The sequence below is a fragment of the Canis lupus genome, chromosome 5 (genome assembly GCF_003254725.2).
Source record: "Canis lupus dingo isolate Sandy chromosome 5, ASM325472v2, whole genome shotgun sequence".
Classification (NCBI taxonomy): domain Eukaryota; kingdom Metazoa; phylum Chordata; class Mammalia; order Carnivora; family Canidae; genus Canis; species Canis lupus.
The window spans coordinates 54445823-54451942 of NC_064247.1; positions in this window are offsets into that span (position 1 = coordinate 54445823).

Consider the following 6120-nt stretch of genomic DNA (forward strand, 5'->3'; position numbering starts at 1 on the left):
CCCCTGAACTCTGGCCTGGCCTGTTACAGGAGCAAGAAATAATCATCAGGCCTAAGTGAGCAGAGAAAGAAGAGCAGCATTTAGTACACATGGATATACACAATGGACATTTTCCTAAAATATGTGTGATATGAGGGTTCCATCCTAAGGTGATTTGGGAAGAACCCTTTTAAGACATTTCTAGTTGTTCAGTCTCACAAATCTGGATTTTTGTGAACTCTCCTTAAAGGAGGAGAAATCTTTCACATTCCTTAAAATGTATCTTAAGCCTTCCTTTGTATCTTAAGCCTTACATATCACCGTGCATTTTAACAGCACACCACACGCCATACCCGTATAGGGATCTTCATCCTATACCAGAAGGTCAGTTTTCATCCCCATCTTACAGGTGAGGAACCGAAACTCGAGGAAGGTCAAGTGATTTGCCCGAAGGCCACGTGGACGCTATTACCAAATTAAACATGGATGCAAATCCATATCTAATCTTACAGCTCTGAAGTATGTCATGAGCCTTAGCCACTGCCAGCTGAGACAATTGCTCTAGCTCTAGAAGCAGCGAAATGAGACCCCGGGGCTGAGCCTCACATGCAGCGGGAGGTCAGGGTTCACTGCACGGTGAGTGTTCTGCTTTGACCCAGGGCAATTCCTTCTACCAGGAGCCCCTCTTGCCTGAGCAGCCCCTCAGCCCACGCGTGCGGTGTCCACATACCAACATGCATGCCAGAGTGACGATGATTGGTTTTCCAAACTTGGCTTAAGTAAGAAAAACCACACTACACAAGTTAAATGTAGATCTATTTTTAAAATATGCTGATTTGTTCTGTCTGTTATTAAATGGCTTACAGGTTTTATCTTGCAGGACTACTCTAATTATTGCAGGTGACGGCCCTGGCAGGTTATGTCGAGAAAGATAATGAGGCTTTGTTGAGGTCTAGGAAGCAGTATTTCAATGGTGCTAGGGATTGTGCCCACCCCAAATCTGTATGTTGAAGCTCTAATGTAATGGTATTGGGAGGTGGGCCCTTTTGGAAGTGGGTGGGTGGGTCCTGAGCGTGGAATCCCCGTGACGGGATTAGTGTCCTTTTAAGAAGAGATGAGAGATCTAGCCCTCTCTCTGATCGCTGCCATGTGAGGATACGAGATGTCCATATGCAAACCAGGAGGAGGCTCTTACCAGACATGGGATCTGTTGGCATCTTAATCTCGGACTTGTCAGCCTCCAGAACCGTGAGACATAAATAGTGTTTAATTCACGTTAAGTTGTTATAGCAGCTTGAACAGCTGAAGACAGATGGTGTGAAGACTGTTGTTGACCCAGTGGACCCAGAAATAGCTGAATCCTGCTGTCCATCACCTCTCCTCCCCACAGGGCTCCCTAGGGAGCAGTCCTACAGAATAATTTTTTTAATGGGGCACTGCAAGGTAATAGAAAAAATATATATATTGGTCTCTGTCCCTCGTTCTTGGCACAGGGCTCCTAAGAAACCTTTGTTCTTTCCTAAGTGATAAGAGCACTAGGAACATCTTTTATTCTAATACTTGGCCTTTGACCCTCATTCCTGACTCTGAGCTCCTAAATTCCTTGGAATTTCCTGGGTGATAGGAGTATCTTTTGTCCTAATGAGGCAACTCTGGATGAGCTCCTGGTGGGCTCAGGGATGGAGCTCCAAGGGTCAATTAGAGAAGGTGAAACTCCCTTTAGGGCCAGAGGACCACGGCAGGGCCAACAGCTGGAGCCAGGCTTGCTCAGGCCTAGGGTCGGCAGTGAGGAGCCCATATTACTAAGATTCAGGATGTGAGCTCTGAACAGGAGGGGCTTCCCCTCTCACCTGGCCTGGCTGTTGTGCCTGGGGTCACTGTGTACCTCAAAGTACAAGGCACTGGAAGGGTTCGTGATGGTCCAAACCATCACCCTTGGTTACTGAGAACCCAGCACAGCCAAGAAAAGTCGCATCCTGAGAACTATGTTAGCTAAAACAAAAATGCTGTGCAACCTAGGTAAACGTGTCCCTTCTCTGAGCCTGTGTCCTCTTGCAAAAAGCCAGCTGTGCCTGCTCCTGCTGAGGTATTAGGTGACCGGCTACCTAGCTGCAACAGGACTGCCCCTGTGCGATGCCCACTCATCGTTATGTTGCCTATGGTCCAGGTTAAAGGTGGTGTTAGAGTTGCAGTGCAGAGCTTCCCGCAACTTAGCAGAAGCTCCAGTTCAACCGAAGAAACTGCTAGCCTCCTAAACCCAAGGAGGTGCTAGAACCTGATGGGACTTTTATAAGATTTATACGCCAGCGTTCACCGCTGTCTTTTGCGGACTACTGTAAAAGATTGAGCTAGAATTTGTGGTGGGCAATCCTTTCCTCTGCCGTGGAACTCTTGTTTTGTTTTGTTTTTACCAAAGCTTTTAGTCCAACATATAACAGAGTTTATACTTTGGCTCAAGCAGGGCAAAGCTAAGAGCTCAGCCCTCATGGCCAGCCCTCCTACCTTCCTTCCCCAGAGATCACCGGGATGCCTCAGGAGAGCCCAATCAACAAACCTCAGCTCTCCATCTCTTCTAGCCCCACCCAGGCCAAAGAGCAAAGGTCACAAGGAGCTGGATTACAGCCCAGCATCCTCAGGACCCTTTCAGAATCATGGCTGCCCTGGGCTGGACGGGGCTGTCTCGTAGGTGTGTATGGAGCTGAACGGACAGTTACTGCTATGAAATAAAGTAAGAGTCTCCAAAGTGAGATGCCCAAACCAGTGGTATGGCAAGGTGACACAATGGGATGCTAGAAAAAAATATTAATGCTTGTGTGGGTCTGGATCAGAAGCTGACCCTGGGACAAGAATTTGAGTGCAAGTAGTTCATTCGGGAGGTGAAGAAAACAACAGTAGGTGGATGAAGAAGAGGGGACAGGTGGTCAACAGGTTACTACCTTGAGCAACGGGAGTTGAATTGTGTGAGTAAAGCATCCACCTCAGAGCTACATCCCACAAGGAGTGAGTTCACTGAGTGTGTACAGTCCAACACCATCAGTCAGACTTGAGGGCAGCTCCCGAGGGATGTTGACTCCTGTGGCACTTCCAACCTTCCATGGAAAAAAACCTTCATGGCAGCCAGACGACCTTTCACTGGTTTTGGCCCCTTCTTAGCATACCTGACTTTCATAGCACATAGAAGTTCGTTGGTTTTTAAAGACGACGTACTTAAAGGAACTGCCTCATTTAAAGTTATTACAGAGGTTTCTCTTACAAAAAGGCAAGCATTCCAAAACTGCTAACCTACTCTATGCTGACAGAGATTGTCAGGAATAGGAGAGCTAACAAATATATTTGAAAAAATATATACTTATTCTATAAGGTTAAGCAATCATTTTTTCATTTCTTTTTTTTTTCTTTTGAGAGAGAGCGAGAGAGCACGTGTGTGTGTTGTGCACCTGCAGGGGCTAGAAAGGGGGAGAGGGAGAGAGAGAATCTTATGCAGGCTTTATGCCCAGCACAGAGCCTGAGGCGGAGTTCAGTTCCATGACTCTGAGATCATGACCTGAGCCAAAATCAAGAGCCAGACACTTAACCAACGGAGCCCCCCAGATTCCAAGGCAAAGAGATCTTTTTAAAATTTTTATTGCATATATTTTTAACTTTTTAACTTTTTATTTTAACTTATTTTATTTTTTATTATTATTTATAATAATAAAGTTTTTTTTTAATATTTTATTTATTCATTTATGAGAGACACAGAGAGAGAGAGAGAGGCAGAGACACAGGCAGAGGGAGAGGCAGGCTCCATGCGGGGAGCCCGATGTGGGATTCGATCCCGGGTCTCCAGGATGGTGCCCTGGGCCAAAGGCAGGCGCCAAACCGCTGCGCCACCCAATAATAACTATTTTTTTTTCTAATTAATTTTAGACTTATGGAAAAGTTGCATTGATGATACAGAGTTCCCATGCACCCTTCACCCAACTCCCTCTAACATTAGCATCCTCTACATAACCACAGTAGAATTATCAAAACCAAGATATTAACATTGGCATCCTATTATTAACTAAACCACAGACCTTATTGATATCTCACCAATTTTTACACTAATGTTCCTTTCCTTTCCAGAATCCCATCTAGGATTCTACATTGCATTTAGTTGTTCATTATTTTCTTCCAAACTATAAGCATTTACATCAAATAAACTGCACATAGTTCAAATGTACAATTTGGTCAGGCTTGATATTTGTATGGATGCACCACAGTTGTTCATTCATTCACCTGTTGATGGATATTTGGGTTCTTCCTAGTTTGGGGCACCACAAATAAAGTGGCTGGGAACATTACAGTCTTTGTATGGACATACATTCTCATTTCTCTTGGGTAAATACCCAGGAGAGGAGAGACTGGATTATATGGTAGGTGTACAGTTAGTTTTTTGCCAAACTCTTTTTCAAAGTAATTGAATCACTTTACATTTGCTCCACATCCTCACCAACACTAGGCATGGTCAGTCTTTTTAATTTTAGCTTTTTTAATAGGTGGATAGTGATACTTTATTGTGGTTTTAATTAGCATTTCCTTAATGATTTTATATATATATATATCATACACATATATATATATATGTATTCTGGATATAAATCCTTTATCAGATCAAAGATCTGCAATTATTTTCTCCCAGCCTATGGCTTATCTTTCCATTCTCTTAATAGTGTCTTTGAAAAACAGAATTTTTTAATTTTAATTAAGTCTAATTTAACAATTTAATGATTTGTTCATACCACACCAAAGTATGATCTATAGAATAACAAATAGTCACATTCATATCTAAGAAGTTTCTGCATGATCCAAAATCCAAATATTTTCCTCCTAAGCTTTCTTAATTTAGGTTTTACATTTTGGGGGTTATGATTCATTTTGAGGTAATTTTTGTATATGATTTGAGTCATTGGTCACAGTTCATTTTTTTGCATACTGATATTCAATAATTCCAGCACCGTCTATTGAGAGGATTATTCTTTTTCCACTGAATTATCTTTGCATTTTTGTTGAAAATCAGTTGTCCACTGGTGTATGGGTCTATTTCTACATTTTCTATTCTGTTCCTTTAATCTGTCTATCTTGAAACCAATTTCATGCTATGAAATATAGTAATGTTATTCCTCCAGCTTTGTTCCTCTTTTTCAAACTTGTTTTGACTACTTTATGTCTTTTGTATTTCCTTATGTTTTACGATCAGTTTATTGACTTAAAAGAATTAGAGATTTTGATGGATATTGCACTGAATCTACAGATGAATTTGTGGGGAACTGACATCTTAGCATCAATGAGTCTTTTGATCCATGAAAATGGTATATCTCTCCTTTATTTAAGTCTTCTTTAATCTTTCTGGAAGGTATTTTGTAGTTTTCAGTGTAAACATCTCGTAGCTCTTTTGTCATATACCTAAATATTTCATAGTTTTGAGGCTACTATAAATGGCATTTTCGATTTTTAATTTTTATCACATATAGATATATTTCATTTTGATATATTTATATTATTTCCTGAAAATTTGCTGAGTTGATTTATTATTTGCACCTATTTTGGTTCAGATCTATTTGCACCTATTTTGGTTCATCAGCTTTTTTGAGAATTCACAGGATTTTTTTTCACCTAGGCAACATATCTAAGAATAAAGACAGTTTTACTTCTTCTAAGACAGTCATTTTGCCATGAGTGAGAAAGTAACCACTTTTCATAAGGCACTCACACTCTGAAGAGTATTTTTCATCATTATTAGAGTTTTGTGGCTAAGGCTGTGATGTTCCAGCCTCCTTTTTTTCTAGGGACATAGAGACAATATAATCCTGCCACCCTACACAATCTCTCACCAACAAAAAACAGTGAAGGAAGTAGCTCAGGACATTGTGACCAACCCCACTGACCCATCTTTGGGTTAGACTAGTGTGCCCACAAGGCTGAACTCCAAAGGGTGAAACTGATTGTTCCCCATGGCTGCACATGGCCGGGTGCCAGCAGCTTCCTCATAAATCATGTTAGGCCCTGTTGAGCTTCCAGAAGCATCCTGGGATGGAGACAGAGAGTTCCTGAAGGAGGCCTACAGCTGTCTTATGACATATGCTACACTTTTCTGCCTCTTTTTGGATTTTAATAATC